Below are 19,854 nucleotides of genomic sequence, written 5' to 3' on the forward strand. Positions count from 1 at the left end.
AACAGGAGATGGGTCACTTGAACAGCTCCCTGAACACAAGTATGGCTGTGCTGTGGCACCTGAGATTCCCAGGAACACCCACCTCTTGGTCCAGAGTTGTGTGATTCCTTTTGAGGTGTCCTGGCCTGTCTCCTCGGTCAAGTGATCCTTTAGGCACCCACTTCTCTGACACATTCAGTCGTTATCAGGAGATTCTCTAGATCAATATTCATTGGAGATTGTTGATACCAGCTGTTCTGGAAATGAGGGTTTTGGGAGGGGGACGGAAATATTAGAGATTTGGCTTTATTACCCTTTATTATGGAAATGCTCACTGTTTGGCTACAATTCTGAAATCTCTGAAATCATCCACACAGGACTTGGAGCCTTTAGGAAAGTGCTGCAGAGAGCATTGTCTTGTAAGGGCATTTTGGATGTTACTGAGCCCTCTGCTGCCATGATCCTTAACTGCAGGTACTGAAAAAATGAACAAACCTGTCATGAACTGAAGGGCAGAAACAAACCCCAAGTTTCTGAGGGTGTTTGGACCCCGTGAAGGGCCAGTGCTGACACAAGCAGTCCCTGTCCCTGGAGACAATGGTCATAGGTGGTAAAGGCGATGTGGAGGTGGCTCTGGTGCCACGTCAGCCCTTGACGTTTGTTCATCATCAGAATGGCCAAGCCCTGACCCCAGGACCAGACAAAGGAGACCCTTTCAGTCAAATGCTTCTCAGGCTCTGCCTGTGGTCACTGTGAGTGTTTTGTGTTTTGGGGGTGGGTTTGGTGCCAAGTGCTGTTGCTTTAACCACAAGGCTCTGGTTTTCTGAGGACTTGGCAATGCCTGTGAAGTCCCCCAAACCCATTCAACTTCTTTCATACAACTGGCAATGGTCACCAATCACCTGAGCTCTCCCAGTCCCAAACTTGCTTGAATCCTCAATTTGGATCCATGCCCTAGTACTGAACTGCACACGTTCCTTCTTCTGTTGTCGTAAAATAAAAGGAAAAATCAATCTATTTTACATTGGCATGACCAGACCATGGTCTTTAGGTGTTCTTCTTTAACACACTTACTGCTACATGTAGACCACTCTCTTCCTGCACTCCCATGTGTCTCACAAACCTTTCACTCTTGTCCTCCAGTAATGGGCCAACATTCCAGGATCTGGTGCTTCCTCCGGGATCATGGATGATTCCAGAGGACCATCCAAGTGTGGGCAGTGTAAGAGAGGAGCAGAGCAGGGTCAGCTCATGGGCCATGACTGAGCACAAACACCCCAGCAGCAGCCATTCCCCATCTCCCAGGCACAGCCAAGCCCACAGCATGCAAATGGCACTGCCATATATCCTTAGTCCAAAAAAGCCTACCTTCTTTCCAAAATCAACATTCTACCATTCCCCTTCGACCCCCAGATATCAGCCGCATTCCACTTGTGGCTCAGACATGGTTGTAAGGATTTGCTGAAGTCATCAGCCATCACCCTTTTCTACCCCACATCTCCTGACCCTCTCCCACACCACACATGGCCGGTCACTGCTGCTCAGGGCCTCGCGCTCTACAGAAGAGGCCTTGAGCTTCTTGGCTCTTCATGGTGCTTGTTATAATCTCCCTCACGCCCTCCAGATCTCACGGTGAGATTTCTTGTTCATGACAGGGCCTTTGTAACCAACTCTTATGACATGGTTGTCCTTCTGTGATCATCTGTGCAGAAGAAGTGATCACAGAAAAGCACCAAATATGTCAAATCTGATGCCGAGTGAAATGCAATAAAACCTTGTTGAGCCAGCCCCGTAGCTGTGTCTTTCCAGCAAGGAGTTTCTCCTGAGAAAGGGATCCAACCTCTGCCACTCTCTGCAGAGGCACATGAGCAGCGTCCATGCACCTGGGGACACAAAGGGTGACTTTGGCAAGATCACCCTCTATCTGGACCATTTAGATCTGTACCTGTGGATGGGGTATCAAGCCTTACAGTACAGCAGAGACTGGAGTTCTGAGCTCCCTTCAACTCCCTGTGTGACAGTCTGTAAAATTAATTAACCCAGTGAAATGTTGGTTTTGATTCTCTTCACAGCCTGAAGCACCACATGGCTCAGGAGACAATCCAGGATACCCAACCAGCACTCACATGCTCTGCACTTAAAGTTCAGGTGTTCCCTGGAATCTCAGCAGACACGTCACGCTGATATCTGGGTTCAAGGAGATGGTCAAGAGCCTCGTCTGCATTTCTGTAACGATGGCTTTGCTGCCTGGCTGATGTGCAGACTCTGTACATGGATGCTGACACCTCTTGAACAACCTGCTCTGAAAGGATGAACAAGGTGGTGTTTTCTTTTTGGAAGGGTATTAGGACAGCAAACAAGAGGAAGCTGGGTTGGAGGAAATTAAAAAGGATACAAAGGTTGTGATCAGGGCTGTTTATGGTTACTTGTAAAGCAGCCTTGCGCCTCATGTGAATTATTTCTGTGATCAGAAGGAACCTGAGAACTTTCTCCAAATCAGAAACATGAATGGGAAGGAAGGAAGGACAGCATCATTCAGTCTCTAAGGCACCTCAAGAGGTGTCTTGAGCAACCTCCTCCTAAAAGCAGGGTCAGACCAGATTAGTGAGGGGTCTATACAAACACATGGTGTTAACTTTCTGAGGTAGAGTGGATGCACACTGCTGGGAAACAGCTTCCAGTGCTTGACTGTCGTCAGGAATTGAAAGTTTTTCCCTTTATGTACTGTCCTTCTAAGCCAAACCATCCAGATTACCTTTTACCCATCTACTTGCACACTGACACAGACCATAATATCCTAACTTGGGCACAAGCACATTGTGGGGGATGACGCTGAATGCCTTGCTGACTTCCAGGTAACAGACCACCCCTGCTCTGCCCACATCCAAACCCTGTCCTTTCCTCACAGAAAGCAAAGAGGATGGACAGGCACAACCTGCCCTGGGTAAACCCCGTCACCTTCTCTTCCAGAAACCCAGAAATGGGGTCCCAGTGGACATGTTCTGGGGCACAGCCCTTAGTTCCCCTGCTCACCCATTGCCCATTTTGAAAAGTGCACACACTGTGTGAGAGCTGCCAGTGGTCAGGGAGTCCCCCCAGTGTCCATGAGCTTTCCAAGATGGTGGAGAGTGGCCTCCCTGTGACATCGTCCTGCTGTCTCAGCTCCTGGGATGCTGCCCCTGCTGTCCCATAGACTGGAAAGGGTTGTGTTAGTTCCAGTTACCCTGACTTGATCCCCATCCACTGCTGGTTGTTCTCCAGATTCCTGTCTCAAGCCACAGAGGCTTGGGAGGCAGAAATTTTTCAGAAGAAAGATTCTTCCTTTGAGAGTGCTGGTAGGAAATGTATTTTGCTGAGTAACTGGACATGATTATTTATTTTCCCTATGTATTTACCAACACATAAATATATTTCTTTTCCTTAGGATCACTTAGAAAGACAGATAACACAGATCTGTTGAGGTCACTGTGAACATGGCCATCTAAACAGAGAACAGTTCAATTCACCTTTTTATCCTTATTTCCTCCATCAGACAAGAGTGGCCAACAGCTTCCAGCACAACTCACTGTGTGCCAGGGGTAAAAAGTGGCACTGACAGTCCATGGCAGTGGATTGTTTGGTGCCTTCGACTCTGTGCCAGACACAAGGATTGTCTTTCTTAATGCTGGAGGCTTTGGTAGGAGAGAAATCTAGAGAACCCATTTAAAAAGTGTAGGGGAAAAGAAACCAAAATAAAGATGTAGAATGAAGTAAATGTCTTTTTGCAACTTTAAGCATCAAACGTTGTTGGTGTTTTAATTCTCCTTTTTATGTTTTGAATACTTTAAATATCAGTGTTTTCCCATGACATCAAAATGAGACTTATCAGGATGTGCATTAAGAACAAGAGGAGAAGTTCTCATCTTTGACACCATTTCCCTTCTCAGCACTCTCTGTTATCTGTGCATCTGATCTCCCTCATCCTCCAGGTATTTCCTCCTGCCCTAACTAAACTCACCATGTCTGAAGTCCCATTTCCAGCAGCTGATCTGCACACAAGCACTTGCGATTGCTCTCTGGGTTTTCCTTCCTCTTACGGTTTGATCACTCGGACACTTGTCAACAATCCAGTTGCTGCTTTCAGCTTCAAGGAGTTAAATGCTTCCTTGTCTTTCAGTAGTCTGTCTAATTCTGCCTTTAGCCAATTCTTTTATTGTGTTTATTTTAGAGTTTCCTTTCTCTCTACAACATTACTTGCGTGGTTCTGCCTTGGAGAAGGTGAACCTCAGTGGTGGCAGTTTGTCCTTGACGTACAGTTGAGGAGTGTGTTTTCTTTTAATCATGACTCTCATCAGTGTTATTTTGTTTGTTCAAAGGTAAAGCAAACTCCCTCTTTGCTGTGTGCAGCCAGGTCTCCAAGGAGAGCAGGTGGGAGCTGGTGCAAAGGAGCTGGCACATCCAGCTGCAGACTGCAGGGGAGAAGTCTGGTGTAAGGAAAAGGGATGCAAGGCCCAGGGGGCCATGAGAGAAACGATGGGGTTGGGGAGGTGAGGAGCAAGGTTGTGCACACGGTGTGAGAGCTCAAGGGACAGCTTCTCCAGCCAGTCCAGACCTCCTTAGGAGAGACCCTGGACCAACATCAGATAATGCTGCAATCAGCTCCTCTCCACACTGAAAAGTAATAAAATACACCCTTTACATTACAAAGACATTTTTATTAAAATATTTTTTGAAATCTTTCTCCATAATTACACCAAGAAAACTCTCAAATTCACTGTACAATACTAGAAGGTGATTACAAGAAGAGACATGGTTTGTTAGAGTTCTCTACTGTGTAATGCTCCCCATGGTGCATTTGGTGCTCAGTCCTTGAACATTACTCAGGTGCTGAGAGGAGATTGCACAAACCTTTCCAGAAGTCAAAGCCAGAAGAAAAAAGTACTAAGTACCTTGAAGTATTAATGAGTTCCACTGAGGGCAAGTACCAGCAGAGCCTCCCCAGGGACTCGTTAGAGCAGAGAATTGGAGGCCATGGTGGCAGATAAACAAAGGGAAATGTGCAGGCAGCTGAGGTGCTGAGAAAACCCTGGTTTTGTTGGGTGAAGCAGAGAGGCCAAGGCCTGACCCCCAGCCCCTGAGAAGGCAGATCCTGTCCCTCACACATTGCTCAGGGCTCTTCCTGGGGCAGGGGGCTGTGGGCTGTGTGATGCTGAGTGAAAGACAATGGTGAAGGACAGTTCCCAGCCTTCCTGGGGGTGTGCAAGGAGGCCATGAGGTGCCCCAGTGCCTGAGGACAACATGTCTCCTCACAGGCCTTGGTGGCAGAGGCCATTGCCATAACCAAGGGGGTCCTCTTGGTGACATCCAGCCTTGCCAGTGCCCTTTGCCATCTCCACCACAGGTTGTCCTACACTGTCCCACAGCTGCTTCTGTTTCCCTGCAGGCTGTAGACACCCATCTGGCTTCCTCCCCTTGCTCTCACCCTGGTATTTCCATACATTGACTGATGTGTCTCCACTCTTGTGCTCTGTTCCTTGAAACACAAAGAGATGGACTGATCTCATGCTCCTTCTGGATGATTTCGCGTACCACGGCACTAGCCTTTGAGTGACAGTTCTTCCTCCTCATGTCCAGTCTCCATGTTCCAAGCTGCTGTGCTGTGTGGCAGTGTTTCTCTCCTCTGCTCTAGAAAGAAGGACCCTGAAAAGTACTGACCTGTCAGCCTCTTATCTGTGCCTGGGAAGATCCTCCTAGAAACTGTGCTAAGGCACAAGGAGGACAGGGAGGTGATTTGAGACCGCCAGCACGGCTCCACCAAGGGCAAATCCTGCCTGACTAAACTAGTGATCTTCTACAATGGAGTAACTACATTAGTGGACAAAGAAAGGGCTATGGATGTCATCTGTCTGGACTTCTGCAAGGCCTTTGACATGGTCCCTCACAACATCCTTCTCTCTACATTGGAGAGATATGGATTTGATGGCTGGACTGTTCGGTTGGTGAGGAACTGGCTCAGTGATCTCACCCAGGGAGTGGTGTTCAATGGCACAATGTCTGGATGGACACTGGTGACAAGTGGTGTCCCTCAGGGCTCCATACTGGGATCAGTACTGTTTAATATCTTCATCAATGACATAGTGGGATCAAGTGCACCCTCAGCAAATTCGTGGATGACACCAAGCTGAGTGGTGCTGCTGATAAACCTGAGGGACAGCAGCCATTCAGACGAACCTGGATAAGCTGAAGAAGTGGTTCATGTGAGTCTCCTGAGGTTGAACAAGGCCAAACACAAGGTCCTGCACCTGGGTTGGGGCAACCCCTGGTATCAGTACAGGCTGAGGATGAAGGGATTGAGAGCAGCCCTGATGAGAAGGACTTGGGGATACTGGTGGGTGAAAGACTGGACAGGATTCAGCAATGTGCGCTTGCAATCCAGAAGGCCAACCATATCTTGGGCTGCATCCAAAGGAGCATGACCAGCAGGTCAAGGGATGAGATTCTGCTCCTCTGCTTCACTCTGGTGAGACCCCACTTGGAGTCCTGCGTCCAGCTCTGGGGTCCTCAGTACAGGACAGACATGGAGAGACCAACACCCTCCAACCTCCTTTATGTAGTTGTAGAGTGAGAAGGTCTCCCCTCAGCCTTCTTTTCTTCAGACTAAACAGCACCAGTTCCCTCAGACACTCCTCATCAGACTTTTGCTCCAGCCTCTTCACCAGCTCCATTGCCCTTCCCTGAACTTGCTCCAGCACCTCAAGGTCTTTCCTATAGTGAGGGACCCGAAACCAACCACAGTATTTGAGGTGGGACCTCACAAGCGCCAAATACAATTAGACAATCACTAACCTGGTCCTGCTGGCTGTGCTACTCTTAATGCAAGCCGGGATGCTGATGGCATATTGGCCACCGGGGCACATGCTGCCTCACCTTCAGCTGGCTCAATCAATGCTCCAGGTCCCTCTTTTCCAAGCAGATTTCCAGCCCCTCTTCCCCAAGACTGTAGTGCTGCCTGTGGTTGTTGTGACTCAAGTGCAGGACCTGGCACTTGGCCTTGTTAAACCTCAAATATTTTCCCTCAGGTCATCACTTCGCCCAGTCCAGATCTCTCTGTAGAGCCTTCCTACTCTCCATCGGGAGAACATTCCCACCCAATTTGGTGTCATCTGCAAATTTACTGAGGGTGCATTAGATGCCCTCATCCAGATCACTGATAAAGAGATCAAACAGAACTGGCCCCAATACTGAGCCCTGGGTACACCACTCCATTCACCACAACTCTTTGGCCCGGCCCTCCAGCCAGTTCTTTACCCATCACAGATACACCATCCAGGCCAGGAGCTGCAGCTTCTCCAGGAGATGCTGTGGGATACGGTGTCAAAGGCTTTACTGCAGTCTAAGGACACAACACCCACAGCCTGTGTGGCGGATTCACTCCCCATGACAGACTTTCCCTCATCTGCTCAGCCGGTCACCTTGTCATAGAAGGAGATCAGGCTGGTCAAGCAGGACCTGCTGCTGTATGTACTCTGGGGCATTTTATATCTCTCTTGAAACAGCTCTCCAAGGAAAATATTCATGGAATCCTACAATAACACAGGTTGGAAGAGACCCCTGAACACCATCTCTGTCCCACTGACCTTTATGGCACCCCAAGGAACAGCTGACAGCATTTGTGCTCACTTGGGCTCATCTCACGACATGCACACAATGGACATCCACATGATGTGTATGGTTACAACTCATCTGCACAATGAAGCATGGACTTTTGACCTTGTATTTCATAGAATCATAGAATCTCTTGGGTTGGAAGGGGCGCACGAGGATCATCGACTCCAACTCCTGTCCCTGCACAGGACACCCCACAGGTCACACCGTGTGTCTGAGGACCTTGTCCAGTCTCTGCTTGATCACTGTCAGGTTGGGGCCGTGACTCCTCCCTGGGAGACTGTTCAGTGTCCAGCACCTCTGCAAACATGGAAACATGGACTTCTGACCTATTCATTCAGTGTAATTCCATGGAGGGACAAAGAACTCTGAGCTGGGGTGAGAGGCCAGTGCTGGAAATGGTGGTTGTGAGGGTCCAGCCCATGACGATTGCCCTGGGTGTCCAGTGCACAGGGGCACAGCCCAGCCCCTGCTCTGCTGGTCCTGCAGGTCTCTGGCAGGAGGCCTGGCAGGAGGCCTGGCTCTGCTGTGTGCCAGCCTGCACACACACACTGTTCAGCTGTGCCCTGGGGTTTGCATCTGTGGCCACTTTTGTGGACATGTTCTTGAGAGAAGGTTTATAAGAAGACCTAAACCTTCAGGCCCTGCCCCGAGGAGATCACCTTTCTATCTGGAAAGGCTGTTGTGAGCCCATCTCTGTCACAGCAGTGCCCATTGCCTGTCCCTGCCTGCGCTCACAGCACTGACACACAGCAGGACGGGGACCAAGCTGCCAGAGCGCTCAGGCCTTGCACCAACACAAGGGATGAGAAGGAGAGTGTGGGAGTGGAACCAGAACAGCTCAGGAAGACCAAGCACTGGTGCTCTGTGGCAGTGCTGCCATGCTGAACTCTTTTCCCTTCTACCCATGCACACAGGAACTGTCCCTGCAGCTCCAAAATAGCTTTGCAGGAGGGATACAGTGAAAAACAAGTCACTATAAGAACCTTTATTTTGTTTAAACAGAAGGAGAGCACGGCTCCTCATTTATACAGCCAGTGGTTATAAAAGAAAAGCAGACAGAGAATTGTAAAGGGGATGAAAACATTATAACAATAAAAAACCAACACACCAAAACAGAAAATCCAGATGACAGGCTAAGCCTGTAATAAGTTACTTTAAAACTCCTATGCAGAAGCAGAGGGGCAGTTTATTGCTCCAGAAAACACTTATATATGAGTTTGCACAGGGCATCCTTGAGCTCCTGGTTCCTCATGCTGTAGATGAGGGGGTTGACTGCTGGAGGTAACACTGAGTACAGAACAGACACCACCAGATCCAGGGATGAGGAGGAGACAGAGTGGGGCTTCAGGTGAGCAAATATGCCAGTGCTGACAAACAAGGAGACCACGACCAGGTGAGGGAGGCAGGTGGAAAAGGCTTTGTGCCGTCCCTGCTCAGAGGGGATCCTCAGCACGGCCCTCAAGATCTGCACGTAGGACACCATGATGAAAATGAAGCACATAAAAGCTAAACAGCAACTGACCACAAGAATCCCAAGTTCCCTGAGATAGGTGTCTGAGCAGGAGAGCTTGAGGATCTGGGGGATTTCACAGAAGAACTGGCCCAGGGCATGGCCCTTGCACAGGGGCAGTGAAAATGTATTGGCCGTGTGCACCAGAGCATAGAGAAACCCAGTGGCCCAGGCAGCTGCTGCCGTGTGGACACAAGCTCTGCTGCCCAGGAGGGTCCCGTAGTGCAGGGGTTTGCAGATGGCAACGTAGCGGTCGTAGGACATGATGGTGAGAAGAGAATACTCTGCTGTAGCACAGAAAAAGAAAAAAAAGATCTGGGCAGCACATCCTGTGTAGGAGATGGCCCTGGTGTCCCACAGAGAGTTGGCCATGGACTTGGGGCCAATGGTGGAGATGAAGCCCAGGTCAAGGAGGGCGAGGTTGAGCAGGAAGAAGTACATGGGGGTGTGGAGGTGCTGGTCCCAGGCTATGGTGGTGATGATGAGGCCGTTGCCCAGGAGGGCAGCCAGGTAGATGCCCAGGAAGAGCCAGAAGTGCAAGACCTGCAGCTCCTGTGTGTCTGTGAATGCCAGGAGCAGGAACTGTGTGATGGAGCTGCTGTTGGACATCTGCAGCCTCTGGGCATAGGACACTGACAAGTTAGGGGAGATTTCTCTGAGCAAAGTCAAAGCCATTTCTCACACACCCTCCCCTGCTCCACACCCCCTTGTCCTTTTCCAGACCTTCCTCCAGCTCCGTGGCTGAGCCCTGGCTGGTGCTGGCTGGAGGTGCCGTGAGAAGCAGGGCCTGTGCCCGCTGGCTGCCGAGGAGTCAGCCCTGCTCTGCAGCAGGGGGCATGGGTACAGGGGGGCAGGGGACAGTCCTGGGGTTCAGCTTTGTCAGATGGAACCAAAACAGGTCTCATCCTTTCCTAAAAAGCATTTTCTCAGTTGCAGCCTCTCTGCACTTCTTCAAGGGGCTTTCAGATAACACACAGAGGCTATAGGACAGGTTTCCATCCTGGAGGGAAGCTCGCAGCTTGGAAGAAAACCTCAGCGAGACAGACAAGGGTCCTGGGGGACACTCAGCTCACTCCCCAGCCCCACAGACTGCATTGCCCACACCCCACAGGTCACAGCAAAGCTGGGACACGTGTTCCCATGGACACACCTGCAGGAAAGGACCCACAAGATCAGGCTGTGACTCTGCAGCTGAAACTGCCATCCCCAGAGAGCCTGAGAGCAAGAACAAGATCCCAACAGCAGTGACCCAGAGCAGGGGAGCAAGAAGGACAATACTGTGAGGCTGGGTGTGAGAGAGGCCAGGGCAGAGGCAGCTGGGCACTCAGACAGCGTCACCCTTCCCCAGCTGTGCAGCCACCTCCCAGACACCAACATTGCCGGGCAGCTGCTCTCAGCCCCTGTGCTCTGCAGAGGAACTGGAGCTCTGGCTGGGGTGGTGAAGGGATGTCATGAGTCTTCTGGCAGATGTACTGATCACTCAGAGTTGCAGTTCAGGAGTCTCAGTGACTTGTTTAAGCATGAGAGCTCATTTTCCTTTTATCCTTTTTTGCACCCCCCACCCCTTGAGAGAGGAAACTCAAAAGACAGGCTCTGGAAATCTGTGTCGTAATCCTTGTGTGGACCTTCTCTTAAGACATCCTGCTCTGCAGGACAGCCCTTGGCACTCCTGGGTGCTCACCTGGCTTCACAGCTGTTCAATATTGCCTGAAAAGATCCCCTCCTTACAGATCCCACAAGCTGTGCCTGTGCCAGTTTTAGGAGATGCCTCCAGGAGCTACAGCTGCATTGCCCTGCATGCAGAGACTTACCATGGCAAGGGCTGCAAAGGTTTCTCCTCCAGTGAGCTCTCAGTCATCCTCCCAATCCTGACCACCTTTAATCTCTCTCTGCCTTGCTCATCTCCCTGAGATCCCCAGGCAGAGCCCTCAGCCCTGCTGCGCTGTGCAGAGGAGCTGCTCCTGGGCAGAGCTGTCTCTCTGCAGCGCTGCCGCTTGCCAGGAGCTCCCTCTGTCCCAGGAGCCCAGCCCAGCTCAGCAGCACAGGAGCAGCCCAGGGCGCTTTAATGACCCCTCTGGTGGCTTTGGTGCTGAGTCCATGGACTTCACACCCTAGAAGAATTTGAAGAAGACAAAATCAGATCTAAACTTCAAATGATGTTGTAAGGTTAATGAATCCATTGAGGGACACAACTGAGAAACCATACCCAGGATCAGTTTGGACAGAAAACTTGAAACAGGGTAAGCAAGTAAAAGGTGGCTCTGATGCTGAGTAAACCTGGATGTGTTTCATTAACCAAAGGGCCAAGCCCTGACCCCCAGCCCTGGGAAGGCAGATCCTCTCCCTCCCACGTTGCCAGGGGTCCTTCCTGGACAGTGTGATGTGGGGCTGTGCAAGGCCAAGGGCAGGACTATGGTCCCACACCTCCCAGGTTCCTGGCTGGGGACAAGGAGGCCATGAGGCCCCTGTGCTGGAAGGACAAGGTGTCTCCTCACAGGCATCAGAGGTGCAGACAACAGCCATAGCCAAGGGGAGAAGGAGCTCATGTCTGCTGGGGGCTTTCAGCCTCTTTACATCCCTTGATCATCTCCACCACAGCCTGTCCTGTGCTGTGGCATCCCCTGCACCTCTTTCCCTGCAGGCTGCAGACATCCCCCCTGCTGCCCCACCTTGCTCTTGTCTGAGCATCTTCCTTCCTTTGCTGAGATCTCTGCATCCTCCCCAGCTGTTCCTTGAAGCACAAAGCCTTGGGCTGATGCAGACTCCCGCTGTTGACCTGCTCCACCACAGCACTGCCCTTCCAGTCACATTCCTGTCCTGGTTTTGTTAAAAACAAGTTTCTTTTTTAGTGAATTTGCCTGTCAGCTAAAGCCTTCATGTTAGCTGCATTTTCCTGGAAAACCCAACACATGTTTTGGTTAAACCTAGCAATGGAATGCAAACTTATTGATAAGCACGGATGAACATCTCGCGAGAGGGGCAACGAGAAACTGGTGATCAAGAGACTGACCAACAGTGTATAACATTCCATTCACGTGAATACTTCATATAAAAGTGGGAGATCACGAGGATCTCGTCCCTTTTGTCTTTTTTTCCCTTTTTTCCACATGGCTGACATTAGGAGAGGACCTTGCTGGTCGTCCCTGCGAACTGAGGCCTAGTGACAGACTGAATCCAGCTCCGGTTGGCTACAGAGTCTAATCCAGGACTTTGGGTGCTGGCTCTGCAGTTGCTGAGACTTACAAGATTGGTTTTGTATATTTTGTATTATTTTCTCTATTCTTATTAGCAGCGTTAGTAAAACATCTTTAACTTTTCCAACTCTCTTCTCTCTGTTCTTCTTTCCCTCCCAATCGCCTGTCCTGAGTGGGAAGGGGGGAGAGGGAGGGGCAAAAGGGGGAAGCGGGGGGGAGAGGAGGTTAACAATACATCTGCCAGGGTTTGATTGTCACCCCGCAATCCTAACCCTCGACAAATAATTGACGCCCAACGTGGGGCAAGAGAAAGGGGTAAATTTGGAGATTTTTGGCTTTTCTACTGCTCTGACGTACCTTTCAATTTTCTTGGCACGGTGCCAACTCATAGAGTTGTGATACTCGCGCATCTGTTTGCTACGGATATCATTTAATGGTATTAAGGCAAAGTGAATTACATTGACTTAAAGATGTTATGGCAAAAGTTGTATCAGTTATTTTCTACATTGTGCTCGCTGATCCCATATCTGTGTTGCTGTTTCTTTCTGAATCGAAGTATTCATTATATAACAACAAGAAACTGGACAGCGGTCATGATGATTCTGTGTAGTACGGCACTGGTTTATTTCATTATACTGCAGCCGCTAATGAATTTCTACTCGCTTCTGCTTTACCTTGAAAAACCTCCAGGAGAGATTAAAGAGCAGAATGGCTCTATATTTGCTAATTGGTCAAGCAAATCTTTAGAAAGGCTGACTAACAATACTTTTGTGATTTCACTGGGACAGTTTGCAAATGTGTTAGAGAGCTTTGAATATCCTTGGAGCTTTGTAGAACTGTGATGGTGTTACGTGGTTTGCTGAATGTGTGTCAGTTTGTGTTACTGATAAGAGAAATGAGGTTCAATAGGAAGTTTGCGTCTCTTTTTAGTCCTGAGATTTGCAGTGCGCCTTCGGAAGCTTTAGCAAAAAGCACTCCTAGCCGCTCGAGAAAAGGCAAAACAGCCAAAGCTGCTGCTGCAGCCACTGTCCCCCCAACCGCGGCTTCACAGGCTGAAGCTACAGCTCCTCCGCATTGCTCCTCTGCCAAGGTCGCTGCAGATAACGTTACTTCTCCAGCCTCAAAGGCTGACAAGGCAGCCCCCCCGTCTTCACACACTGGGCACTGTTGCTGCTGTAACCACAGCAATCACTGTGACAGTCATTCAGACTCTGAAAATGAATCAGATGATGGTGAACCCATATCAGCATCAGTTGCTGGTTGTAAGAAAGTCACTAGAAAGACTACCCGTGCAGCAGGTGATGGCACAGGGCCAACATCAACCCAAGGGGCATCATCATCAGGACAGGGTGGAGATGAAGTGACCACCACTCGGTCCTTTTCTCCAGGTGAGCTGAGAGATCTGCGAAAAGACTTCAGTCGTCATGAAGGCGAGAATATTTTAACCTGGCTGCTGCGATGCTGGGACAATGGGGCAGAAACAATTGAATTAGAAGGTGGTGAAGCCAGGCAGCTGGGATCTCTGTCAAAAGATTCCGCCATTGATAGGGCAATTTCAAGAGAGTCTAATGCCGCTACTCTCTGGACCCGACTCCTGGCAGCTATGAAAGTCAGATTTCCCTACAAGGAAGATTGTATATCCAAGTTAGGGAAATGGAATACTATGGAGAGAGGTATCCAATTCCTGAGAGAATTAGCTGTGCGAGAGATCATCTATCTAGGACCAAACAGCCAAGAGGGGACAGACCCAGATAGAATCAATTGTACAAAATCTATGTGGTGCAGATTTGTACAAAGTGCACCACCTGCATATGCTAAGTCATTGGCAGGAATGGTCTGGTCAGCTAGAGGTGCACAAGAAATTAATGAAGTGATTGAGCAGCTCCGGTACTTTGAGGACAGCCTTGGTGGTTCTCTACGGGCTTGTGTCTCCGCTGTGGAGAAACTGTGTGAAAAATCTGATGACCGGTTTGAAAAGCTGTTGCAAGAAATCCAAGAGCTCAGAGCAGACTCGTACCGTTCACGACCTGCACAGAACCTATGTTTCAGCTGTTAGGAGAAGGCGTTTCCAATCTCGAGAGAGAGGGCAGAGACAGCCCACAAAAAGAGGTTCACTGTGGTTCTTCCTACATGAGCAGGGAGAAAACATGAATAAGTGGCATGGAAGGCCTACCTCAGAACTTCAGGAACGAGTACGTGAGATAAAAGGAAAAACTCCTAGGAAGGTGGCTGCTCCAGTTTACAAAAGGAGCAGAAGAGATTCTGATGCTCTTGAAGGAACCTCTAATTTACACCCAGAGACTGTGCAAAACAGGAATTAGAGGTGCCCTGCCTCCAACCAGGTGGAGGAAAGGGATAACAGAGTTTATTGGACTGTACAAATACTATGGCCTGGTACAACACAACCCCAGGAGTACAAAGCTTTAGTGGACACTGGTGCTCAGTGCACAATAATTCCTTCTAACTATAAAGGAACACAATCCATCAATATTGTTGGAGTGACTGGGGGATCCCAGGAACTGACTGTTGTAGAGGCTGAAATGAGCATAACTGGAAAAAACTGGCAAAAGCATCCCATTGTTACTGGTCCAGATGCTCCGTGCATCCTTGGTATAGACTACCTCAGGAGAGGGTATTTTAAGGACCCAAAAGGGTATAGGTGGGCATTTGGTATAGCAGCTGTGGACACTGAGAAAATTGAACAGCTGTCTGATTTGCCTGGTCTTTCAGATGACCCTTCTGTTGTAGGACTGCTGATGGTTGACGATCAGCAGGTGCCAATTGCTACCACGACGGTGCATCGCCGGCAATATCGCACCAATCGAGACTCTTGGATTCCTATCCAGAAGCTGATTCATCAATTGGAAAGCCAGGGTGTGATCAGTAAGACTCGCTCACCTTTTAACAGCCCAATCTGGCCAGTGCGTAAGTCTAATGACGAGTGGAGACTAACTGTAGACTATCGTGGCCTGAATGAAGTTACACCACCACTGAGTGCTGCTGTGCCTGACATGCTAGAACTGCAATTTGAACTGGAGTCAAAGGCAGTGAAGTGCGATGCTACAATTGACATTGCTCATGCATTTTTTCTCTATTCCTGCAGCAGCAGAGTGCAGGCCGCAGTTTGCTTTCACCTGGAGGGGCATCCAGTATACATGGAATCGCTTGCCCCAGGGGTGGAAACACAGCCCTACCATCTGCCATGGACTGATCCAGACCACGCTGGAGCAAGGTGAAGCTCCAGAACACTTGCAATATATTGATGACATCATTGTATGGGGCGACCCAGCGAAAGAAGTCTCCGAGAAAGGTGAGAGAATAATTCATATTCTTTTAGATGCTGGTTTTGCCATAAAACAAAGCAAGGTCAAGGGACCTGCACGAGAGATCCAGTTTTTAGGAATAAAATGGCAAGATGGCCGTCGTCAGATCCCAATGGATGTGATCAACAAAATTGCAGCAATGTCTCCACCTGCTAATAAAAAGGAGACACAGACTTTCTTGGGCATTGTAGGTTTTTGGAGAATGCATATTCCTGACTACAGCCACATTGTGAGCCTCTCTATCGAGTGACTCGTAAAAAGAACCAATTTGAGTGGGGCCCTGAACAACGACAAACCTTTGAACAAATGAAGCGTGAGATAACTCATGCGGTGGCCCTTGGACCAGTCCGAACTGGACTAGATGTTAAAAATGTGCTCTACACCGCAGCCGGAGATAATGGACTTACCTGGAGCCTCTGGCAGAAAGCACCAGGAGAAACCCGAGGTCGACCCTTAGGTTTTTGGAGTCGAGGATACAAAGGATCTGAGGCCAACTATACTCCAACTGAAAAGGAAATACTAGCAGCATATGAAGGAGTTCCAGCTGCTTCAGAAGTGATCTGCACCGAAAACGCTCCGCAACGACAGCGACGCCAAAACCAGAGATGGCATCAATCAAAACGCCCTGCAGGGAGGCAGTGATGAGGCAAGGAGCCTCTTCTGCAACCCCAGGAAAAAGGAGCCCAACGTCACGGCTCCTTATGAGACGGCGGCACTGGCGCGCACACACCCACAGAGGAGACGGCGGCACTGGCGCGCACACACCCACAGAGGAGACGGCGGCACTGGCGCGCACACACCCACAGAGGAGACGGCGGCACTGGCGCGCACACACCCACAGAGGAGACGGCGGCACTGGCGCGCACACACCCACAGAGGAGACGGCGGCACTGGCGCGCACACACCCACAGAGGAGACGGCGGCACAACCTAAGAACTTCTTCCCAGCATCTTGAAGTGTCAGTCCCTAGGACTGGAGGGGTAGAGAGCAGAGATGCTGATGCAGCCCAGAATGACACCATAAATCACAACTAACCAGGAACATCCAAAATGCAAGAACCGTCCACGCTTTTGGCTGATGATACAATAATCCAGCACCCGATTTGCATTACACCAATTGACACCGTCATTCCGGATCCCGGGATGGCACCTGAGAGGCCCCTTGGGCCCCCGGAGTACAGCGAGACCCCGGGATCATCTGACAGACGCAAGGCAGGCTTCCCGAGCTACACGACAACGCAGACGCAGGCTGGAGCTGCCCTGCCCGGCACATGCTGGCATCGCACCGTAAAGTTCCCTGGGCTCTTTACCCACCCAAAGGGGACTTTTCCTGGACAGCCCTTTCCCTTATCAGAACTTTACCCCCATCCCTGCGATTCCCAGCCCCTTCCCAGCCCCCGTGCCTCCACTTATCTTTCAGAGGGCCGAGGGACCAAATCCACCTTCGACAGAGAAAACGCCACGTGCGCTAACGGAGATGTTCCTGCATTGCCGGGCTCCTCTTCAACATCTACGGTAACACAGGAAAACATACGCTCACTAAGCCGTGCCAGCATACAGTACAGCGGGGTAAACGCCGACTCCTCCCGCGACACCCACCTCCTAAGTTCCTCGGCGTTCCGTTCGGCGCGTCGTGTCACGGGTGCGGTCACAAACCCTCATCGCTCGTAACACCTAAGACAGCAAGAAACAAAAGAACTGTAGGGCTTGGAGCGAGTCCCCAGCCCCACGCTCCTCCTCGCCCATACCCCGGCTCACCAGAAACGTTCCTCCAAGTCCAAAGGGCCCAAAAGGAGCCTGCAAAACAAGAAGGAAACGCTGAACCGAGTCACCGAGCGACACCGGGCTCCTCAACACCCACCACCGCCTCACCTTCTCGGCTGCTGACCGGCGTGCGGCTTCGCCCCTCCGAGCTGGTCCACGGCACCTGCGAAAACAAAGGCACCTGCTCGTACGCTGCTCAAAAACAGCCCGCCCGTAGACGGGCCCGTCTCCCGCTCCTTTACCTTGGCCGCTCTCCCACCTGCCTGCCCACCCTTGCTTTTGACTGCAACGCCCTTGACCACAAAGGTTCAGCTGCCGCCTGTAAAACACAACCCAATGACGCTCACACCTCCACTGGCAACACGGGACCTGAAACGTGCTGCTGCTTCGGCCCGACGCTCATTGTTCACCTTGCCCGAGGAGTTGCGGTGATAATACCCAGGTTTCCTCTTAGCTTCTATGAAAGAGACAAATGACCAAACTTACATAGAGCCACACGGCACATCTTCCCGCTGGCATCACACACCGACCCACCTGCTTATGGCGCGCTGCTCGCCTCTTCTGTTGCTCTTTCATACCAAGTCATCCCTCTACCTCTGAAAATAAGGTATTCAACAAGTCACCCAGACGCTCATCAACAGCTTGACCATTCCACAGGTTTGCTTTCTATTCAGGAATCCCACCCGACACTCTAATTGAGTCCCTAAAACACTGGGGAACGGACTGCCAGCTCCCCTGCCCACATCTACTACATCCCAGATGATCGCACAACCTTTGCCTACACAATTGAATCTGTCAACAGATTAACCCTGGACTCCTAGAGTTCGCTCCACCCGCCCCTGACTCCACACCGCCGGGCAAAGCAGCTCCGAGCCGAACGTGCATGTGCGCAGACAAACGCGCCACAGAACGCTATGGACGACACAACCGCAACAGCACCAAAAACGCTCTGCAACGACAGTGACCCAAAACCAGAGACGGCATCAATCCAAATGCCCTGCAGGGAGGCAGTGATGAGGCAAGGAGCCTCTTCCGCAGCCCCAGGAAAAAGAAAAAGGAGCCGAACATCACACCCTTACGAGACAGCGGCACTGCCCCACACACACGCAGAGGAGACGGCGGCACGACCTAAGAACTTCTTCCCAGCATCTTGAAGTGCCAGTCCCTTAGACTGGAGGAGTAGAGAGCAGAGCTGCTGATGCAGCCCAGATTGACACCGTAAGTCACAGCTGACCAGAAATGTCCAAAATGCAAGCACCGTCCATGCTTTTGGCTGATGATACAAGAATCCAGCACCCGATTGGCTCTACGCCAATTAACACCGGCGTTCCGGATCCCAGGATAGCACCTGAGAGGCCCGTTGGGCCCCCGGAGCACAGCGAGACCCCGTGATCGTCTGACTGGCACGAGGCGGGCTTCCCGAACTACACGACAACAGGCGCCGGCTGGAGCTGCCCTGCCCGGCAGATGCTGGCATCGCACCGGAACGTTCCCTGACCCCTTATCTGCCCGAAGGGGACCGCTCCTAGACTGCGCTTTTCTGTCTGAGAACTTTAAACCCACCCTGCGATTCCCAGCCCCTTCCCAGCCCTCGTGCCTCCACTTATCTTTCAGAGGGTCGAGGGACTGAATCCACCTTCGACAGAGGAAAATGCCACCTGTGCTAACGGGGATCTTCCCGCAGTTGTCGCTTTCTCCATCGCCGCCTACAATAAGGAAAGTGAGAACACGCACGCTATCAAGCGCCCAAATAATATTTATCCATAGTAGCCTACGGTTCGTTGCTCACCTTGGCTGAGTTCTGGGAGGTACATTTGAATGATCCACCGGGGGCCGCTGCACGCTGCAAAGGTTCTGGAGACAAGACGCTCTTCCAGGAGAAGAGATTACATTAACAACTATTAATACAGCAATACAAACCAAAAAACAACACTCCCTCTCCATTGTAGTCAGGAATCTTGGGAAAATGCAAAGCACCTGGAAATGAATCAACAAATGAAACATAACGACAAACAACTTTTCTACTACAGCTGTTGTTAAACCTTCGCTGTTCCTGAAGCTCTTACATCAAACAGGCACCTCTGCTTGTCCAAAGACATCTGCCTATTTGGATTAAAAATCTCAAAAGTTGCCGACTGGCTGAAGAAGCAGCAGAGAACCACCACCCAAGCTGCCCTGGAGCAGAATGAGCTCCCTGCCCAGGGACCGGGGCTCAAATACCCAGGGCTCCGCCCACCCCTTCCCACAAACCCCTGGGAAAGGGGCAGGGTCATTCACCCCAGAACCCCTCACCACCCTTACCAAATTACCTGGAATCTCCCTGAAAATGACAGCACCTGCACTTTATTGCTGCTATTGCAGCTACAATGAGATTGAGTATGGATTTCAACTTCGTTTTTCTAGGGAGCAGATGGAAAGTGAAATACAACTGCCAGCAC

Source organism: Patagioenas fasciata, chromosome W (assembly GCF_037038585.1).
Source record: "Patagioenas fasciata isolate bPatFas1 chromosome W, bPatFas1.hap1, whole genome shotgun sequence".
NCBI classification, from domain to species: Eukaryota; Metazoa; Chordata; class Aves; order Columbiformes; family Columbidae; genus Patagioenas; species Patagioenas fasciata.